Source organism: Mustela nigripes, chromosome 1 (genome assembly GCF_022355385.1).
Source record: "Mustela nigripes isolate SB6536 chromosome 1, MUSNIG.SB6536, whole genome shotgun sequence".
Taxonomy (NCBI): Eukaryota; Metazoa; Chordata; class Mammalia; order Carnivora; family Mustelidae; genus Mustela; species Mustela nigripes.
In genome coordinates this window covers 51031459-51052653 of record NC_081557.1, presented here as the reverse complement: position 1 = coordinate 51052653, position 21195 = coordinate 51031459, and the positions used below count along the sequence as shown (strand labels likewise).

Here is a 21195-nt window from a genome sequence, read left to right as displayed (position 1 = left end):
GGGGCTCAGTTGGTTAAGCAGCTGCCTTCAGCTCAGGTCATGATCCCAGCCTCCTGGGATCGAGTCCCACATCCGGCTCCTTGCTTGGCAGGGAGCCTGCTTCTCCCTCTGCCTCTGCCTGCCATTCTGTCTGCCTGTGCTTGCTCTCTCTCCCTCTCTCTCTCTGATAAATAAATAAATTTAAAAAAAAAAAAAAAAAGAGTACGGCAGTGGAAGGAAGCCCGGGGCCTCTTGGCCAGGGACAACAGCACCCGTAAGACTGACGGACCATTCGCAAACTATAGTGTTTACAGTTGAAGAAACAGAGACCAAGCAGAGTAAACTATGTCATTTGTTCTCCATTCTTCCTTCTATCGTTGCCATGGTCCACCGAGAGTAGAGGTACTTCCTTGCTCCGCTGACCTTGGCTTGGTCATGTGACTTGCTTCCGCCAGTGGAATGGGGCCAGAAAGGACGGGGCGATTGTTCTAGAGCCCAGGCCTTAAGAGGCATCACGTGTTTTCACTTGCACCCTGGGAGTTGCTGTCATCCACCTTGAGGAAAGCAGGCTCTGGGGAGCCAGCGATCCCCGAATGAGAGGCACGTGGGGCAGACCTGAGCCTGAAAGACAGCCAGAAGACTTCCCTGCCATCCCAGCCCACCTGCAGACTGTGAGCAGGACAGAGGAATATTGCTTATAAGCCACTCAGAGATTTCGTTTTCTGTTATGTGGCTTTATCATAGCAATAGCTGACTGAGGCCCCGAGGTAAGAGAAGTCTTATTACAAAAGGCCACACTAGAAGTCACAGCATGTAAATTTGATCAACGCTATGCATATAGAATTGTTTAGTAAAAGAAAAGTTCAGAATATTATCAACAAACTTCATTGTGACTGAACAAAACACCTGTTTGTGTCCTGGTGAGTATGGGACCAACTGGGCAGAGGGTCTGTCAAGCACCTTGTTTCCGAGATTTGCCTCTGCTCCTCCGTCCCCATTTGCGGACAAAGATACCACAGTTCCTTGCTCTCAACCTCCATGATGAGAAATAAGGGCATAGTCAATCGAGGCCAAATGCCTTCTTTCCAAGAATTTTGGAACTAGGACAGAGATAGAAAACTCAGTTTCTCTTTGGAGGGGGGTGGACCATAATATTAATTTAGGACCTGTTTGATGGCCCTGTTTTTGCCTCATCCTGAGACCTGATGGCACCTCTGCCCTTCGAGCTTGGGGGACTCCCCAATAATCTTCCACTGAATTCCCCTTTGGGCTGAAACTTGTTCTATTACAGAAACTGAATCAGAAGAAAACTCTGTGGGAAGCAATAGGAGGCATTTTAGTTCATGAAATTTTCTTTGGTATAGTTATTACTGTGATGTGGTTCGTCTGTTTATCCCCACTAAACCGGACACTCCTACAGGGTGGAAGATGGGGCCTGGTTCCATTCTGCATGTTCCTGTGCCAGCTTCAGGTCTGGTGTGGTCTGGGTGCTCAGCAAAGTTTCATTGAATTGAGTCATTACAGGAAGCCACAGCTAATATCACCTTTCCTGTGGTGTTGGCTGGCTGAAGGATACTTTTATTCCCATGTTCATAGCGTTATACCCAGCAGCCAAAAGGTGAAAGCAACAGATGAATGGAGAAAATACATGCAGTGGAGTATTATTCAGCCCTCAAAAGGGAAGACAATCTGATCCATGCTACAACATGGATAAGCCTTGAAGCCGTCATGCTAAGTGAATAAGTCTGTACAACTCAACTAACATGAGGTAACTAAAGTAGTCACATTCATAAAGACAGAACGGAGAATGGTGGTTGGTAGGAGCTGGGGGGTTGAGGGAATGGGGTGTCATTGTTTAATGGGTACTGACTTTCAGTTTGGTAAGACAAAGAAAGTTCTGGAGACGGATGGTGGTGATGGTTGCACAACGCTGTGAATGGACCTCATGCCACTGAACTGGACACTGACAGTGAAACACAAATTTTATTTTATGTATATTTTACTACAATTTTTTAAAAAAGGAATAAAATGCTTAGGCCAGTGCCTAGTACACAATACACACTCCAAAGCAGATGGGGGAACACTTTCGGATCCAAACTTCTTTCGTTTTTTGCCTTTTTCACTGGGGTGATGTTTCACAGATGGGGCCAAACAAGGGGGGTGTGACCAGGGCTGCCCCCACACCCATCAGAGTGCCAAACTGTCCTAGAAATAGCCATATTCTTTGCTGCCTTGCCCTCACAGTAAAACACTGCCAACATCACTCAAGAAAGCAATAACATTATTTTATTGATGAAACAATAAAATGTATCCAATTCATTATATGTTGAACCTTGAATATACACCTTTTTAATATTCCATGTGGCAGGGGCATCTGGGTGGCTCAGTGGTTTAAAGCCTCTGCCTTCAGCTCAGGTCATGATCCCAGGGTCCTGGGATCGAGCCCCACATCTGGCTCTCTGCTCAACGGGGAGCCTGCTTCCCCCTCTCTTTGTCTCTGCCTGCCTCTCTGCCTACTTGTGATATCTGTCAAATAAATAAATAAAACCTTTAAAAAAAATTCTGTGTGGCCAAGAGGAAAGTATCATAAAACACTTTCGCTGTAGACAGAAGCATCATGGCCATTGTTTGAATTGTGAGCTAAACTAGCCACTTTTTTCATGGAACAGCATTTTGACTTGGAAGAAAAATTGACAGGCAAATTATGGTTATGCTGACTTGAGTATCTGGCAGGCAGTTCTCAAAAATGAATAAATGAGCCTGACAGTTTGAGGTAGACTGACAGTATTTGCTGCTAATGATAAAATTCAACCTTTCAAGTGAAAATTAGAATTCTGGAAAACTGTGTTCACCAGTGTAAGCCTGACAGCTTCTCAATCTGTAAAGGTTTCTCTGATGAGATCTGCAGTGATATTCATGAATATGATTTTTTTTTTTTACATTACATGCTAAAATTTGTCAGTATTTGAAAGATAAATTGATGAACTATTTTCTCCCCTAACGGCCAATGCATACTCTTACAAAATCATGCATGGGCAAAAGATACATTCAAAGTGCAAAAGAAGGGCATGTGGCAGGCTCAGTTGGTAAAGCATCGATCTTGGGGTAAGGAGCTTGAGCCCCATGTTGAACAGAGAGCTCACTTAACCAAAAATGCAAAAGAGAACAATGAATATTAATGTAACTGAGGAAGAAAAATTCATTGCTATGATTTCAGATTCTAATAGCAACTAACTGTCAAGAAATTTCTGGAGTTTGGGTTAGTACCAAAGAAGAATATGCACAATTATTTGAAAGACAATGAAAATACCTCTCCTTTTCTAGCTACAAATCAGTAGAAGCCTGTATTTTCTTTATAAGCTTCAAACAAAACAACATATTGTGCCTGCTTGAAGGCAGAAACAGGAGAATCCAGCTGTCATCTATTAGGAAAGCATTAAAGAAATTTGTAAACCTATGAAACGCCATTCCTGTCACTAGTTTTTGTTGTTGTTTAGGAAAAAATATTTTTCATAAAAATATGTTAAAATTTAATATGATTGTTATCTTAAGTTAATTACATAAATATTTTTAAATGTATTTTAATTTAGAACACTCTAAATACCAATATAAGCCACATAAAGAGAAGTTCCGTGGAGTCCTCAATAATTTTTAGGTGTGAAACTGTCCCTGAGATCCACCAGTTGGAGAGGGAGAGCTCAAGCGTCAGCCCTTTGAACAATTATGCTGCACCAACCCATATCAGACACCAGGGGGCAGCAGAGACAGCCCGAAAAAGTTATCCCCCTTGTCTGTCTTTAAAGCTATTAGGCACTTTTTTGGGTGTGACCCGTGCTGTTTGCTGCTGAAGACACAGAAGAAATCCAACATGGAGTTCAATGGTCCAGTGATAATGCAGTCGACAATGGGAGAGCCATGATCCCCCCTCTTGTGAACATCAGGAGGTGCCGGTAAAGTCAAATTGATCCTGGTTATTCCCACTGACGTGTGGCAAGGCCTGCCAGAGGGAGGGAGCCCACAGGATCTGGGGTCAGAAAGGACCGTGAAGCTCCCCATCCTTTCAGGGCTGGAGCCAAGGATCCAGCAGAAGGAGAAGCAAGTCAGGTATAAGTTTTTACTTACCCGAAAGAGATACTGCCCAGAGCCATCCCCAGTCCCTTCACCACGTGAAAAAGGCCCGCACAGATCTATGCCTCTCACCTCTCCCTTCCACTTTCCATGGGCACACCTCCCAGCCTCCCGCTTTGGCTCCTGCTTCCGTGAGGCTTCAGGTCTGATCTTCCTCACCTGCCTGAGCAGCTTTAGCCACCACCACCGCCACCCGGAAGCTGGGAAGTGCTGTCTCTCCTGAGTCTCTGGTCAGTGCCGTGTCTCTCTCCAACACTGCTACTCCCTCTCCTCACGTGGCTTTAGGCTTTAAGTCCTCCTCCAAAAACAAAAACCCAAAGCCTCCAACTCTACCTCCTGCCCCAGCTGCCACCCAAGTGTGACCCCCCCCCCTTTGCCAGCAACCCTGGGAAAGGCTGCCCACACCGTGTCCACGTGTTCCTGCCTCTACCTCTCCCGGAAACCACCCTCAGTCCCCAGATGCTGACCATAACGATTCAGCCCAGATGCTCCTAGCCTGTGCCCTTCTCCCCTTCTCTGACCAGTTTTTCCCTGACTCTGTCCTGGCCTCCATCCCCTGTGGGGTTTCCTGTGGCATCCTTGTGAACCACATTCCCTCCCTGGGGCTGGTCCCCTCTTACCTCAAAGATAGGCCCAGACCCCACAGATTCTCTATCTCCCTTATCTCACATAGACACCACCAGTAGCTTGCCCCTTCCCCACTAAATGTTCTTGACCCTCCACGCCCACCCTGAAGGACGGAGGAAATTCCACGGCCAAGGATTCCAGGCTGGCAGAGGCAGAGAGGTCCAAAAGCAGCACGTATGGGGAGTTCAGCTGAGCCTCCAGGACCTACCAGCAGGAGTCCCCCAAATCCGGGGACAGCGCCTGTATGTGGTGGGTGCCCCACAAGGATTTGTGAGAAGCAGAGCTCATGAGATGTGAAGTCACATAATTTGGTGGCCCTGGGTTCAAGAAAAAGAACGCAAGATTCCTACTAAAAATGTAGGCATGAAAGTGAGTATTTATTTGTGATGAAAATACAAAGGATCTGTGCAATAGAGTGGTGGCTACGGCGGCTTCACTGTCACCATCCTCTGGTCAGAAGGCTATGAGGAGGATGGGGGGATCGGGGAGTTCGGGGGCATGAGACTGACAAGGTTAGCCTCTCCTGTCAGTGCCAGAGACGCCCCAGGTTCAGAGCCCGCCTCTGAGCCCTCAATCACCCTCCCAGCCAAGCAACCATGACGGTGACTCTGTCACCCTTTGTGGGCCTCTCTGGTGGCAAAAAGGCCCAGATTCTCCCAGCTCAGGAGATTTCCTCCCCCCTGGGAGGGTAGCCAGAGGACGAATGTGGGTGTCTGAGAACTCTTTGCTGGTCCCCTCCTGGTGACCTTGGGCACTCTTCTCCTGGGCCTCAGGGGTGATGGCAGGGCTGTTCTGAAAGCCTCCTTTTCATTCTGGCATTCTGTTCATCTGACCCGCCTGGGAAGCTCTCCCAGCAGGGGCAGCCAGAGAACGGAGCTCTGAGAGCCTCATTCATTCCCCAGGGCTGAGGTCTTCCAGGGGCCTGCTCCAGACTCTGCTGGCTGCTGGTGGGTGGGGCCACACGGCCACGGAGGTGCTCCCAACCCCCATGGGGCCAACTAGACAAAAAATACGTCATTACCACGACTTCCAGCCAAGAGATCTTATACCAAAGGCAGACTTCCTGGAGGAGTCCAGGAAGGCTTCTCAGCAAGGTGACACTTGATTTGAGAGATGGAACATTCACTCAACCATTACTTCCTGAGCACCTACAATGTGGCAGGCTCTGGGCTAGGCTCTAAGGATAAAGGAAAGAGGCCACGTGGGCATTTTCCCTAAAGTTCTTTCTCTTTGGTCCAGCAAAGAAGTAGAAATTACTCAGGAGTGAAAAGAGGTATGGGATCCCAGGCAAGGAGAACAGTAAGAGCAACCCCATCGAAGGAACAAACTGTATCCTGCCTGTGCACAGAGCTGAGAGTTTAGTATATTGGGAGATGTAGCTGGTGAGGTTGGCAGAGAGCAATCATGGAGGGCCTCTAACACCAGACTAGGGATTTAGGATTTGATCATGCTGGCAACCATAGAAGGTTCTGAACAAAGGCAGAAGGCAAAGGTTTCTTAGCAAAATAGCCTCCTCGCAGTCCTCCTGCCACAGCCACCAGTGTGAGCTTCCTGGGGCCAGACACCCCACCCCAACCCCTGGACTTCGCTAAGAGAGGGTGCCCCCTCTCCCCAGCCTGGACTTCAGCTTTCAGCTTACCCTCTTCCTTGTTGTTCCAACCAGACTCAAAGGATGGGGTACTCTCAAGAGGGGATGAGGCAGAGCCTCTGGGTCCAGACCTCATTGAGGACTCCAACCCTTCACTGTGTAGGCGCCAGAGGATTTGCCTTCTGGGGTTGTTAAATGTTTTCATGCTACCTGGTTTCCCTACAAAGTCTTTCCCATATCAATGTCTGGCTTAAAAATTTCCAGGACACCCCTCTGACAACCAGTAAGTCCAGGCTATGGCCTCAGAATAAGCCTGCTGGGCTCGGGATCATGAGCAAGATCCCAACAGAGTTCTTGGACTCCTGCCTTTGCATATGCTGTGTCCTCTGCTAGGAATACCTTTCCCTCCACCTCTTAAAAGTCTGGTGCCTGTCTGCCCAGTCCCTGCCAAGTAGCCGCATCTTTAGATCCCTTTTACAGATGAGGAACCAGAGGCTCAGAAAGGTCAAGTAACCTGGTCAAAGCCACACAGCTCTGCCCTGGAAAGTGATAGTGATGAGTGGCTAGAATCCTGTGCCAGGTATATGGTCTTGGGAACATCACTTGGCCTCTCAGTACTTTGGTGTCCTCATCAGTGCAATGGGGTACCATACTGTGCAAGGTTGATGGGGCTTACAGAAAAGCTGTCCTGTGCAGCCTCCATTCCTTGGCTCCCCACACCAGTTAGTGACTCTCACATGGCCCCAGAGGCACATCCACGACTCATTCATTTGTACATCAATAATCTCCAACCCCTGCCCTGTGCCCTGCCCAGTTGACTGGGGACTCTTGGAGATAATCAGACACAGCTCCTGCCCATTGTGCGGGGGAAGGAAAGGGAGGGGAGGAGAAGGGCTGGAGCAGACGGCAGCTCTGTCACTACTCAAGGAGAGTGTGTGTATGTATGTGTGTTATCCTCACACACTACTAGTGACTTGATATTTCTTTTTTTTTTTTTAAAGATTTTATTTATTCATTTGCTAGAGAGAGCAAAAGTAGGGGGAGCAGCAGGCAGAGGGAGAAGCAGGCTCCCCACTGAGTGAGGAGCCTGACGTGGGACTTGATCCCAGGACCTGGGATCATGACCCCACCCAAAGGCAAATGTTCAACCAAAAGAACCACCCAGGCATCCTCTTGACTTTGTATTTCTAAAACTGACAATGACTCTCCTTCCCGCGGATGAGCGCTTAAGGGGGTAATGTTGATGAAAGATCCGCTCTTAAGAAAGAAAGAAAAGGGGCGCCTGGGTGGCTCAGTGGGTTAAAGCCTCTGCCTTCGGCTCAGGTCATGATCTCAGGGTCCTGGGATTGAGCCCCCCCATTGCTCTCTGCTCAGCAGTGAGTCGGCTTCCCTTCCTCTCTCTCTGCCTACTTGTGATCTCTGTCTGTCAAATAAATAAATAAAATCTTGAAAAAGAAAGAAAGAAAGAAAGAAAAGATCCGCTCTTTATTTTAAAAAACTTGTTTTTCATCGCTTCCTGAAATCTGAGTATTTCACAGCTTCCAAGGTTCACCTCCGCGCCCTGAGCCCTAGAAGCTGAGAAGGAAGAGTACTGTGAGGGCGCTGTCCCAACCACCCCGGAGAGCTCCCCTATCTCTGGGAGACTCCACTACCCGCCAATAACCCACCTGACCTCCATCCAGCTTCTTTTCCGACCCCAACCCCTGTTCTTACCTCCTGACTCCCCACTCAGTACACGGCAGCCCCCACGCCCCCATCCCACACAAACCAGCCGTCATCGCCTCTGCCACCATCCGGGTCCCCAGGTGACCCAGTACACTGTTCCACTCTTTAAAAACCCCCCACCCCTCCATTGTCCTCTCCCCAGCCGCAACCTCGTCCCTGTCTGCCCCGCCCTCTCTGGGGTAGAGTACACATTCCGCAGAGCGCCGCTCTTTTCCCACTCTCCCATTGGCTCCTGCTGCGGGACTACGCCGGGGCCGAAGGAGGGGTTCTGGGGCGTGCCCGCCCCCTGCCCGTGGGCCGGGCGGGGGGCGGGGCCACCGCTGACCCCACCCCTTTCGGATGGGGCAGAGCCTACTGGCGCTCAGGCGCTGGGCGGCGCTGCCACGGTTGGGCTGGGCTCCGGCTCCGGCTGCAGCTCCTGTGGGGGTGGGCCGCGGGGATGACAGCAGCGGGGGTGGCAGCGGCTGCCGCTCGGGGCTGAGCGAGCGGCGAACGAGCTGGGGTGGGGGGGAAGAGGAGGAAGTGGAGCCGGAGCCAGGAGCTTCGGAGTCAGCCGCCGCGCCGAAGTCCGCCCCATTTTGCAGAGCGAGCCGAGTCCGGACCTGGGAAGACTTCCCCGCGGGGCTCCGGCCGCGGCGGCTGCGAGCGTCCTCGCCTGCGCCTTGCCCTGCCCCGCCTGCCCCAGCCAGAGGTTCTGCGCCGGGACGCTCCCAGTCCCGCGATCCCGGGCTTTGTGGCCGGGACGCCCTGAGCCCCCGACCCGATTCAAGTGCACCTGGGCGGGACGCTCCTGGCCCACCATACGGGTCCACGGTTGCGGGCTCGTTCCCAGCCTTTCTATAGTGTGTGTCGGAGCCCTCCGCCCGACACTCGGGTTAAGGCAGGTGCCCAGCAGCCCCCCGGCTTAGTGCAAAGGGGCCCAGAAGTCCCCAGCGTTGGGCTCCCGAGACCTGAACCTTCAGCTGCCTTCGCCCCGGTGCTTCGGACTTGGGACTGTTTGAACGCCCAGGAAGCCCCGGCCCGGCTCCAGAGCCCCGTGAGGAGTTCCAGGCGGGCTGGGCAGTCGGACTGAGCCAGACCGAGCTGGTGCTGCGAGCCGAAGCTGCCACCTTTTCTGCCGCCTCAGACGAGGGGCTCAGCGCTTGCCCGGAAGAAGGGAGCACCGGGCTACCCCCTGGCGCGGCGCCGGCGAGAGCCGAGAGCTGCAGGTGAGAGAGTCCCGGATGCCGGGTAAGGGCGGCCTTCGACCCCAGCGGGACAGCGCCGGGGCCAGCAGCGGGCGTGTGCCGGTCACTAGCTGGGGCTGCAGCTGGGTAGGAGAGGGCGCGGGAGAGGACGGAGGAAGGGAGAAAACAGGCACTTATTGAGCGCCCATTGTGTGAGGGTCCGCGCCCCACCCTTGCGCAAACGGTCCCTCTAGTGCGGCTCACTACTATTCCTCGAGATAAAAAGGTGTTGTGTATTGTAGCCGGCTCTTACAGATGGGGAAGCTGAGGCTCAGCGGGGTTGAGTGACCCTGCTCTTTCACTCTGGGGATGAGAGTGGGTAGGAGGGTTAGGGTGGAGAGGGAAAGAAGCAGGGAAGGGAGAGAGAAAGGAAGTGGATAGCTGCCAAGCAGGAGGCGATGGGGAGGGGTCAAGGTAGGGCCACTGGGGCATCCAGAACTGAACCTGAGGCCCGGGAGGTGGCTTCCTCTGACCTCCTTCCCTCCCACTCCCTGGCCAAGTCACGTCCGGGGAAAGGTGATCCAGAGTTGAGGGCAGAGGTAGGAGGCTTCCCAGTTCCACAGCTTCCCTCCTTGTGGGCCCCAGACCAGGGAGCCATGACTCCTTGCCCCTGTGTGCCAGACTCTACGGTCCTTATGACATGGTGGCATCTGAGATGCCACTGAGATGCTGCTTACATGTTGGGAAAACTCACTCTAAAGGTCCCCAAGTCAGAGCCCATCAGAGCTGGGGAGGTGAGGTCTCCCAGCACTCTCCAACTCCCATCCTTCACATTGTCCATGGGACATGGGAGGCTGGTGGGGTGGAGGATCTCAACTGCCCTGGGGCCTAGAGCAAGTTAGTGTTTGAGGCAGAAGTACACGTTAGAAAGCCTTCCCAGACATCCTTCAAGGTATCTACTCCCAGCTAGCATCTTCTGGGTGGGTAGCTGGAGTTTTCCCAGCCCTCATGTGAGGTCAGGGTGGCCACTTCTGAGGCTGCTTTGAGAGTCTTGTGTGGTTGTTGCTGGGGTCCAAGACAAGCAAGCAGCCTCATTGCCTTTGGCCGAGACTGGAGGTCTGACCTCAACTACTCCTGGGTAGGGGAACCTGCCAGACACCTCTGGCCCTGGAGGAGAGGGGCTCGCTCAAGGTCTCAGGGCTGGGACTGCCAGTCTGGGGGCACAGTCCCATGAGTCTGGATTCCCAGGCAAGGGCTCCTTCTGTTGCCCCTTGGGGCTGTGCCGAAAGAGGGGTGTTGTGAAAGATAGCTTGGCATGAACTCTGTGGGTTCTTGTTCTGAATCGGGAGGGGGAGGGAATGTGGCCTTGGTCTAAGCCCTGTGGCCTTGGCTGGGACTAGTTAACCCCTGCTGTGCCCAGCTATCCGGAGTCTAGGGGAACCACCCTGGAAAGCCCCTGGGAGGTGGAGGAAGGTGGGGAGATCGGCTGAAGGCTGGAGTCTCGGTCGAGGGGCTGGAGGGGTTGGGGACACCAGAAGAGAAGGTAACTGAGGGGCTTAGGATTACCCCCACTCCCATCGGTGAGGATTCAAATTCTCATAATAATCCCTGCATCTAAACAAAGCTCTTTTTTGGTGAGATAATTTCACACCTGTGATCTCATTTCATGGCATGGTGGGAAGAACCTGGAACCTGGAGTGAGGCAGAATGGGGGTTGGGGAGGCACCTGAGACCTCTCTGATGCATCCATGGCTCCAAGCTTCACCTGTAAAATGGGGTCAAGGCAGGCTGTTTGTTACGTGCTCAGATAATGGGGCCATCACATCTGGCAAACTGTCAAGTGCTCAGGAGATTTTCATTTCTGCCAAGACTGGGCTTGTTACCAACGGCTACCACGTGTGGGAAACTGAGGCTCAGAGTGATGAAGCCACTTGCCTGGGACCTTTGAGTTTGCTTCAGGAACTGAGAGTTGACTCATGCCAGGTGCTCTGGAAGCTACCCAGATGGAAAAGGCAGTGGGGCGACTAGCTCCCAATTGGGTGGACTAAACAGCGCCAACAGACGCGCTAAGTCAGACAGACTGGGTGGGCGTGAGTCCGCGCTTCTTCCCACTCGCCATGTGGCGCTGGGCAGAGCTCTTCACTCCTCAGAGCCCCTGGCTTCTCTGTAAATTAGAATTTCTCCTTTCCAAGGCTGTCCTGAGGATGAAATGAGATATAAATGTATAGCGCTTGGCTGAATACCTATTTCCTTCCTAAAGGAAGGAAGCTTGAATTTTGACCAGGAAATCCTCAGGCTTGCCTTAGATTAGAAGGCTCTGTTGCAGGCTCACAGACTTGGGTTTGCTCAGCTGGGACTCCTGAATGGGTCATGCTCCTCTGTTCTGCAGCCCTCTATAATCTGCTTGGGGACCCGGCAAGGGGCCTCTAGATTCTGAGCCCCTCACCCCAGGGCTGTTGGCTCCTGGGATTGGGGGATGCTGGTACTCATTGTGTCTGTGGCCCATTGTCTGGCCTCCAGGGCACAAAGGTGTGGTGAATAATTTACGGAGCTGGGAGGCAGGCTTTAGGAAATTGTGCTCAGTGGAGCTTCTGAACCCCTCCAGAGCAGGTGGGTGGTTCTTATCAGTGGTGGAAGAAGTCTTGGGTATGGGGGGAGGGGGGACAGGACCCCAAAAATGTGACCTATCTTCAACCCTGGCTCTTCTCTTATTGGAGGCGGGGGCAAGGTGGACCCATAGGAAGAAAGAGAAACCAAGCTAGAAGAGCTAGGATCGAGCTGTGGGCCTCTGATGCCAAGTGGGTGGTGGTGGCTGGCAGGGAGAGGCCCTTGAGGACTGGAGTAACCCAGAAGGCTTCATCAAGGAGGAAGATGTCTAGGCTAGGACAAGAGGCAACTTGTTATGGCCAGTAGGGGTCCCGACATTAGTTCAAGGTTGAAACCTGGCTGTGTGAGATGGTGAACAGGACACCGACCCCACCATACCTCCGTTTTCTCCTCTGTGAAATAAGCGTAGTTATGGGTCTTATCCATAAAGTACATGGCGTGATGGGTACTTGGTGAAAGGGTGCTTCACTGTTAACTTGAAACATGGGGTGGGCTTGCAGAAGGGCAGACAAGATGGTGTAGTGAGCAGAGAGGCAGGGAGAACTCTGGGGCCATCATCCAGGGGTTCGTGGGCTCAGCGAGGGGTGTGGAGACGAGGAGCAGGTGACCAGGGCCTTGAATGTAAGACAGAATTCACCTTTCAGAAAGCACTATGCTGCCCCCGTCTTCATCTTGTCTGTAAGATGAAGGCCCCTTTGTTGTGCGTTTAAGCCCTTGGCTGGCACAGCCGCTGCAGGGACCTCTGGCTTAGTGCTCATCACCGGCTCCTGGACCTGTCCCATGGAGGCCTATCACGGCCCCTTTGCTGCTGCTTTGCTCACCTCCCTGTCACTCAAGGCCCAGCTCCAGTCATGATTTCCCCCAGAAACATTCCTGGATTACCTAAGCCTCTGGTCACATCTCCTCTGAATTTTTAACACTTCCCGGGAATAGTCATAAATAATACCTACCCCTGCATCACATTTTGCAGTGTGTAGGGTGTCTCTCCGTACTCATAGCACTATACTGATGCTATGTAGGGTGTCTCTCCGTACTCATAGCACTATACTGATGCTATTGACAGTAGCCAATGCCCTTGAGTACTCTCCATGAGCCACTGTGCTAAACACTTTGTAAAGATTTTATTTATTTATTTTTCAGAGAGCAAGAGAGTGAGCACAAGCGCACAAGCAGGGGGATCGGCTGGTGGAGGGAGAAGCAGGCTTCCTGCTGAGCAAAGAGCCCAGTGTGGGGCTCGATCCCAGGACCCTGGAAACATGACCTGTGCTGAAGGCAGAGGCTTTAACCCACTGAGCCACCCAGGCGCCTCTGTGATAAGCACTCTATAGACACTCTCATTCACAGCTCTGGGAGGTAGCTACTGTTATCACCCAGAAACTGGGTTCTGAGAGGTACCCTGTCTTGTTCAAGGTCACACAGCTAGACAGCAGGGAATGAATAATCAGCCCCCTATTTGGCACTGAACAAACGTCCTGTCCCCTCAACTTTCTCCAAGTACCTCGAGAACATACCTCACATGTAAAATGCCTGGAAATGAGCCTTATTCTCAAGGATAAGGAAGGGCCAGGTGTCCAGGCCCGGGCGTGTGACTGGGTGTGAGTCGGGCCTCCTCTGGGGTCCTGTTTGCCCATGTCTGTGGGGTGGGGGATTCTGAGCCCCCAGCGCTACAGCCTTCTGTAGTATCCTCTGTGACTCTGGAAGGTAGAGGAAGAGACCACAGCAACCAGGGCCAGAGGATGTGGTGTGACAGGCAGCTGTGATTTTTGGCCTGGCCACTGTCTGGGCCAGCAGGCTCTGTAGTTAGCTGCTGCCTCTCCTGAAGGAGGGTGGAGGCCTGGGCTACTGGCAGCACAGTCATTAGCCGGACGGAGAAGACCCTGTGATTGGGAGCTGACGGAGCCATGCCAGGCTGGCGGGGCCACAGCAGGGTCAGAGGCAGGGCAGCTGGCTGGGCAGCTCCTTCTTCTTCCTTCGCGGCCTCCAAGGTGGTAACAAGTACTCACTGGGCACCAGAACTTTGGAGGCCAAAGCTTGCCCTTCTTCCTGTTGTGGTGGTCATGGGAGTAGAGCAGTGAGGATTCCAGCCACGCCCAAAGATGCCCCCTCCTAGAAGGTTCCACAACTTCCCTGAAGTGGGGACTCTGAGCTGCCTTTTCTGCAGACCCACGCCCCTCACTCGAACTGTGGTCTGCGGAAGGGGGCTGTGCATGTCTGCTTCCCTTGCTGGCTTGTCAGAACTAGATTCTCCACCTCTCCAATTCTCCCCTGCTGACTGAGCTCCTGGCACAAAGTAGTGACCCCCTAGTCAGGGGAGGCAGCCCCTTGGACAGCCTGCTCAACCCCTATTACCTCTGGTCCCTTACCTGTAAAATGGGGCTAATGATAATAGAGGGGGGGTGGGGCGCTAAATGAGATGACAGAAGGGAGGGACCCGGCCAGGTCTGGCACGTGGGCCAGTGCTTGGTCAACCTGAGTCCCCTCCCCTGTCCCTGGGTAGCCCTGTGTGGGAGTGAGTCAGAAAGAAGCTGATTGAAGAGTCTGGCCAGTGATACCAGGAGGGAGGGTGGAGGACTTCCAGAGGAGGACACTCTGCTGCCTGGGGGGAGGACTCCGTCAGAGAGCTGGGGTTCGTGTACCTTCCCCTGGGGGCAGGCAGCTGTCATACACAGAGGGCCCAGAGCTAAGTTCAGGACAGGTGGCAGCACCGGGGTGGCCAGCGACCTGGTTCTTCTCAGGCCTTAGGAGCAGCAGGATCCCAGCTGGCAGGAGCCGTCTGGGTCCTACAAACTGGGCCCTACAAGTAGCAGAGGCTGGGCAGAGAGCGAATCCTTCCTTAAACGGAAGCAGTGTTCATTTGGTCTGTTTCCTGGCACACATGCACATCCAAAATGTGGTTTGATTGTTGGGGATTTTCATCTGCGGGCGGTGTTGTGTGTGTGGCGGGGGGCGCGGCGGGGAGAGACACAGATACTAAACAAGTGGGCACATAGATAGAGTGAAGGGTGAGCTCCTGGGGCAGGGCCCGTCCCATCTGTGTTTGTGGATGGTCATAGTCATGCTCAAACCACAGCCTGAGTGCACATACTCATTAACCATGTGACTTGGGGAAGTGATTTACCCTCTCTGGGTCACAGTGTCCCCGTCTGTAAAATGGGGACAATTATAGCACCTGGTGCATAAGGTTGGGGTGAGGAGTAAAGAAATTATATGTATAATGCACTCAGAAAATTACTGAGCACGCAACAAGCACTCAAGACCTGCTATTGTTAGCTCTATCCCCAGCACACAGCAGGGAGTTTGACAGAGATCAGGAACAGCCTGTGGAAGGAATCCCAGGCAAAGGGCTCTGTGGAATGAATGAATGAATGGCCTGGGAAGGAGGGTAGGACACAGGAGCAGTGACAACATAGGATGGGATAGAATGAGGCAAGGAAGGCCAGGGGCTGGGGTTGTCCAGTGTTGGGTGGGGAGGGTATCAGGAAAGGCTTCCTGGAGGTGGTGTCCCTAGAGCTGAGTGTGAGCATATCCTTTAACACACAGAAGGACCACGGCGCCATGCACTTCCTTCAGAGAGGAGAGACTCCTGTCCCAGGGGAGCTGGTGGGGAGCCTAACTTGGGCAGAAAACCCCACAGGCTTCCCTCTTCCCAGGATTACACGCTGTCTCACCACCTGTGATATCCTGCTTTGAGGGCATGAGGAAGGCAGGTGCGGAGGATGTGTGGGCTACCTGAGAGTCTCAGCTCTTCCCAGGCCTGGGACCAATCTCCCAAGGAAAAGGATAAACAGGTTTTGCTCAGAATCCCACCTCTAGAGGTGGTCTTGCAGCATTATCACTCTGGTGGCTGTTTAGTTTTTAAATAAGTGGACGCTTCTAAAGGAAAAAATACCGTGAAGGATTTGTCTCACCCTCCCATGCAAGAGGCTCAAAGACACTGACAGGAGCTGGGATCCCCAAGTATTGTAAAGGAGTTCGCCCCTGAGAAGTCCTGAAGTCAGGGGTCCCTGGGGCTGTCTGAGCTCCTGGTTGGCTGTGGTGTCTTGAGGACAAGACCTCACCCTTGCTGTGAAATGGGCTCTGGGCATCTGGGCCCATGACTCTCAAATTTTGCTGCACGCCAGAATCCTTTAGGAAACTTTAAAAAGTCCTGCCTGGGCCAAAGACCGAGGCATGAGGAGTTTTTAAAGCTTCCCGGGTGATGTCTGCTCCCCAGGCTTGACAACCAGCCACCACCCTCTGGGGCCTGCGTTCTTCGGAGTCCTCAGAGGGATACCCACACGCCCCCGTGAAATGGAGCTCATGGCTTCCACTCTGTATCCTCCTTTGGGGCCCAGCCCTCCCCGGGAGCTCCCTGCCTGGAGAAATGGAGGAGTGGGAAGACTTTGCAGTCTGATAAGTCTGGGTTCCAACCCTCCTCTGCTCCCTGCTTGGCATCTTCTCTGAGCCTCTGTGTCCGCCCTGCCCCGACTAGTGCTCTTCCTCCTGCCCTAGCCACCTGAGGCTGGGTCTCTTGGAGGTGTGAGGAGGGACCCACACCCTGTCTTGGAGCCCTTGCCTACTCCCCCTTCTCTAAGAGATAAGACGAGGCGGCAGGCATTTTGTTTTGCTGGGGTTTGTTTTAATGGCCAAAGCGTCAGACCCTCTGTAACAATGAAGCCTTGTCTGAGTCTGCTTGTTTTTCCAACCTGGACACCCAGCTGCACCACCCGCTTGAGGCCCTGTCCCACCTGGGAGAACTGAAGAATGTTAGAAGGTTGTTTTTTTGTTTTTTTGGTTTTTTTTTTTTCATTTAGGGGAGGGTCACGGGAAGACATTGGAGGCCTCTGTCTGGCCCTCACCAATAACTGACCCCATTTAAGTCAGCTGTCTCTGTTGGAAGCAGGTTCAATGAAATTATTTCAACGGAGTCACCAGGATAAGTTTTGTAAGCCGAAGAACTTGCATTTGTGCTCTTTGTTGGTCACTGATAGCGTGACCTTGGGTGCGTCGTTTCAACTTTTTAAACCCCGGTTTTCTTTTCTGGAAAATGCCTAAATAGGATGTCCTTCTTGGGCTGTAGTGAGACGTGAATGAATTGCTTGGTGCCTCCTGCAGAGTGAGCACTCAGAAACTGTCCTCGATTGATTGTCCTCCTTCGGAGCCCAACGCTGCCGCCTAGGCCTCCCTCCCTGGGCCTGGCCCCACCCCTGCCTCCTGCTTGCTCCCTGTGCTGAGACAGCAGAGGCCTGTGTGCTCAGTAATAGTGACGAGTCCCCCGTAGCTGCCCCGCTCCCCTCGTTCACCCCTTGTGTATTTACAAGCAACTTTCAAGGTCTGTTCAGGGAGAAGGCTGCAGAAAGAGGGTTGTCAGGGGTGGTGTTTGGGGTGGTGTTTGGTCTCCTCTGCTCTGGCCCTGCCAGAGGGGGTGTCTCAGCCCAGGGTGAGCTGCTCAGGCAGACCCGTAAAGTGGTGGGCAGCACTCAGAGTTCACAGTCCCCCGGGAGCAGTCACCGCCCAGGGCTGAAGTGGGCCGACGTGGCCAAGGGAGGAAGTGGCCAGTGATAGGGACTGGGGCTGTGGCCCGCAGTAGAGGGAGTCAACCCCGGAGACCCATGGTGGTGGGATGGAAAGCCTCAACTATCTCTCTTCCTTCCTCTAATCTCCCACTGGGGCTCCCCCATGGGTAAACTTACCCAGAAGCTGATGGCACGGAACCCAGTGCAGCCCAACCCATGGGGATCAGGCTCCCCGGCCCTGGGCATTGTAGGGAGGGGCCTGGAGTGGCAAATGAAAGGTACTCCTCACTTGCTCACTCAAAAGCCATGGAGTCCCGTGGGCCCACCCTCCTCAGGAAGCAGTTTAAGGATAATGTGTTGTTACTTGAGCATCCCCCTTCTGACGGGGATCTCAGCCCCCCACCCAAGATGAACTAAAGCGTTCCACCTGCCGCAATCTTCCCAGAGAGGGAGCTCTGGGGGGAGCCCATCTCTCCATCCCTGGCTTACCAGTGGTGCCTTAGCCTGCCTTTGAGATTGGCGCCTGGGCCTCTGCCTACCGTGCCTGCTGCTCTGTTGGGCTCCACCCCCACTGGTCCCAGGAGGACCTGGCTCTGAGTTTTGTCCAGCCTGATCACCTGAACAGCCTGTGGCTCTGTCCCTCCTTGTCAGGCAGTGTGGAGTCGTGGTTAGAACACAGGCTCCGAAACCAGACTTTCCTGAAATCCTGACTCCACCATAAAAGCCTGGAGAATGACACATTGTGCCCCTTAATCTCTTATGCTTGGTTTTCTCAGCTGTGAAATGGGGGTAACAGAGGGTACGCAGGGTCACTGTGAAGAATAGAAGAGTGAGGAAGTGTGAGTACTCAGGATGGTGCCTGGCGAGCAGGGAGTGCCCAGGAAATGACAGCCTTTGCCGTGATCACAAAAAATACAGCGGGAGCCCAGAGCTCACGCTGTGGCTGGACCATCAGTGAGAGGACGGGGACCGTCACCGCTCTCAGTCTAGACTCTGCTCTAGTGACAAGGCTCTCATAGGGTCATGCAGCCTGGCAATACTGTGGACACCCATGTGTCAGCTATCCACCCCTCCCCCCAGTCCTCAGCTGCAAACCATGTCCTGTGAGAAATGGCTTCTCATTCTGTCAAGCCTCAGTTTCCCCATCTGTGACAGAGCAGCTGGACTGGGTGTTGCCAAGTTGTGCCCCCGAGTCCATCTGTGCCAGAAGAGGAATCAGGTTGTCCCTCCCATGGAGGATCTCTTGATGGGGGGCAGGGGATGGGGTGAAGGCAAGTGGTCAGGACACGGGCCAGTTCTGTTCGTCACAGGTGGGCTGGGCAGCCATGAGCAGGAGGCAGAGGAGAAAACAGGAGCTAGAAGAGAATGAGAGAAATTAGGGGGGCTTCATGGCAAAGTGGGTGTATGAAATGAGTCGTAAAGGTAGGCTAGGCCCTCTGTTGGGCCATCTTGGAAGGGAGAGGATGCATGGCCCTAGGGGAGCAGTGAGTGGGGCGTGCAGTACCAGAGCTCACAGCAGGCACCCAAAGAGAGAGTGGTGTGGTGGGAAATCAGGCTTCTGGATTTAGGCCAACCTGGGTTTGAGTCCTGGCTTAGTTTCGTGTTGGTTCTTTGATGGTGGACAGGTAGTTTGGCCTCTCTGACCCTCCATTTGCGGGTAATGTGGGCTTCCTGTCAAGCAGAGAGCTGGAGGCATGGTCAGAAGGAAGATGTGTTGGGGTACATGACATGGAAGAGTGGAAGACACCTGTGAGGGCCCTGGTGCGTGGCATTTTGGGGGTGGCTGCACAGGCCTGGGACGCAGAGCCCTTCTTTGCATCCAGCCTCCCCTGAACCCTCCCTCCTCCCTGACAGAACGGGTGCCTCTGCCACAACTTGCCCTGGGCGTCTGAGGAGGGGCGCTGAGATGCCCAGAGCGGGTGTGGTAGGGCCTTGATCCTCAGAGGCCTTCCTGAGAAGGGAGGTGTGTGGCTTCTGAGCCTGTCCTGGCTGCAAGGCCCAGCTCTGCCTCTTTTGATCAGGACTTAGAAGACACCAGGCGGGTCACTCCACCTCCCAGAGCCTTGGTTACTCACCAATGAAACAAGGGCAGCAGCTCTTACCTTGCAGGCCTGTTTCACTGCTGAAATGACCCTAGTGGGTGAGCTCAGGCCTCTTATGTTAGATGGAACTCCACAGTCCTCCTCATGCTTCTCTCCCTCCCCCGGTCCATTTTTAATGCCGCCTCAGGAAGTTCTTTCTTGTGTTTGACTCAGAGCCATTGTGCTGTAACTGGAACCTCCTCCCTCTTGCTGAGGGCTCCACAGAGGTGGACTGAGCTGGGCCTAGAGACCTGGATCCTGGTGCCCACTTGACCTGTCTTGCTGTATGGCCTGGAGCCAGTTAGCGACCTCTCTGGGCCATGGTGAGGATGTCTGTGCCTGGGGTTCAACTCTCACCCGCGAAGATGTATGCAGTTCTGCCTAAAGACTGTTTTCTTAACTCTCCCCTGACCTGGGCCCCAGACACCTGGGGAAACCAGCAGGTTAGGGTCCTGCTAGTGCTGGTAAAGGCTGAGTCCACTCTCAGACCAGGGCTCCCAAGGGCAGCTAGGGAGTTCAAGTTTAGATGGGGGATTCCTGGTGGGTGGGGTAGCACCCTCCTCTTCAAACCAAGGATTTTGAGAGCCTGGATCTCCTCCTACCCACCCAGCTAAACTCACTCAGCTAAAGGTCAGTCACATTTCTTGAGTCCCTCCTTGGAGAGTATCTTTCCCTTATGAAGTCTGCTTTAACCCCTCATGTTGTGGGGGGAGCCCGAGGCTTAGAGAGATGAGAAGACTGGCCTGGACCCCACAGCCTCTCTGTGGGGAGTGGTGAGGGTGCCCAGGACTCCTAATTCTGCCCTGGCGTCCCCCATGGCACCTGGGCCACTCTGAGTCCTCTAGGTCCTTGGTCGGGTAGAGCATAGGGGAGCCAGGTGGTCATGAACAAGGCTGTTTCTGGTCTGGGATGGGGGATCTGGGAAAAAGTTGGCCAAGGAATGGAGGAGGCAGAGGGGTCAAGAGCCCAGGAGTCCTGAGCTGCGGCCTATTCTGAATGCCCTGTGAACTTCAGTATTTGGTTTCATGGAGAAATCAAGATTTGTTTCTTGTTGGCTTGGGATACCTAATAGTTTACGTTTTTTAAAGCACTTTGATATCCATGGTGTTACCGAATCCTCAGCAATCAGTGAGAGGCAGCCTGGGACTCCTCCGGGAGGTCCGGAGAAGGTGAGCTCTGGAATCTGACAAACAGGGGCTTAAATTCCAGCTCCCACCAACTCGAGTGCCCTCGAGCAAGTGAGTGAGCAGCTGAGTCTCAGTTTGTTTATCTGTGAAAGGGACAATCATTCCCAGCAACAAATAGCAACAGCTGTCTGGCTGGCTGTGCTGGCCAGGGCAGGATAACACGTCTGTAACCACTGGCCCAGCGCCTGGGGCAACATCACAGTTTTCATGGTCTTTAGTATCTCCCCACTTTATAGACGAGAAGATGGAGGCTCAGGGAAGGAAGGTGACTTGCCTGAGGTCACGAGGTCATTTAGCTTGGTCCTCCAGACTTCCTGTCTGTGGCTTTTTCCTCCAGCTCTTCCCTTTCTGTCTTCAAGTGACCTCACACCTCATTTATCCAGTCTTCAGCACGATGCTATCTGATGAGGCCCTTAGTCTGCCCTCCCCCACCCACATACCTAACAGTGCTTGCCTGGCACGCAGTAGGCACTTTTAAGATGTTTCTCCCGTGCACGAACATGTTGGTAACTTGGTAGGAAAATGTAAGAAGTATTTTTCCAGGCGGCTAAGCTTGTGTCCCTAAAGTTTCCTTCTGCTCCCTTATCCCCTTTAAAAACAACCTTTTTAACA

General features: G+C 53.2%; 1 protein-coding gene across 6 annotated transcripts in view; it reads left to right on the top strand.

Annotated features, from left to right (window-relative positions):
* Positions 1-8478: 8478 nt before the first annotated feature.
* GDPD5 (glycerophosphodiester phosphodiesterase domain containing 5) overlaps positions 8479-21195 on the top strand; it is an 83368-nt gene continuing 70651 nt past the window's right edge. For 4 of the 6 annotated variants that reach the window (XM_059411044.1, XM_059411064.1, XM_059411016.1 and 1 more), the window contains exon 1: positions 8479-9255. The gene's annotated coding sequence lies outside the window, so the exon portion shown is untranslated. Of the gene's footprint in view, positions 9278-21195 lie in introns of all 6 variants that reach the window. The other 2 variants (XM_059411053.1, XM_059411035.1) reach the window with 1 other exon arrangement.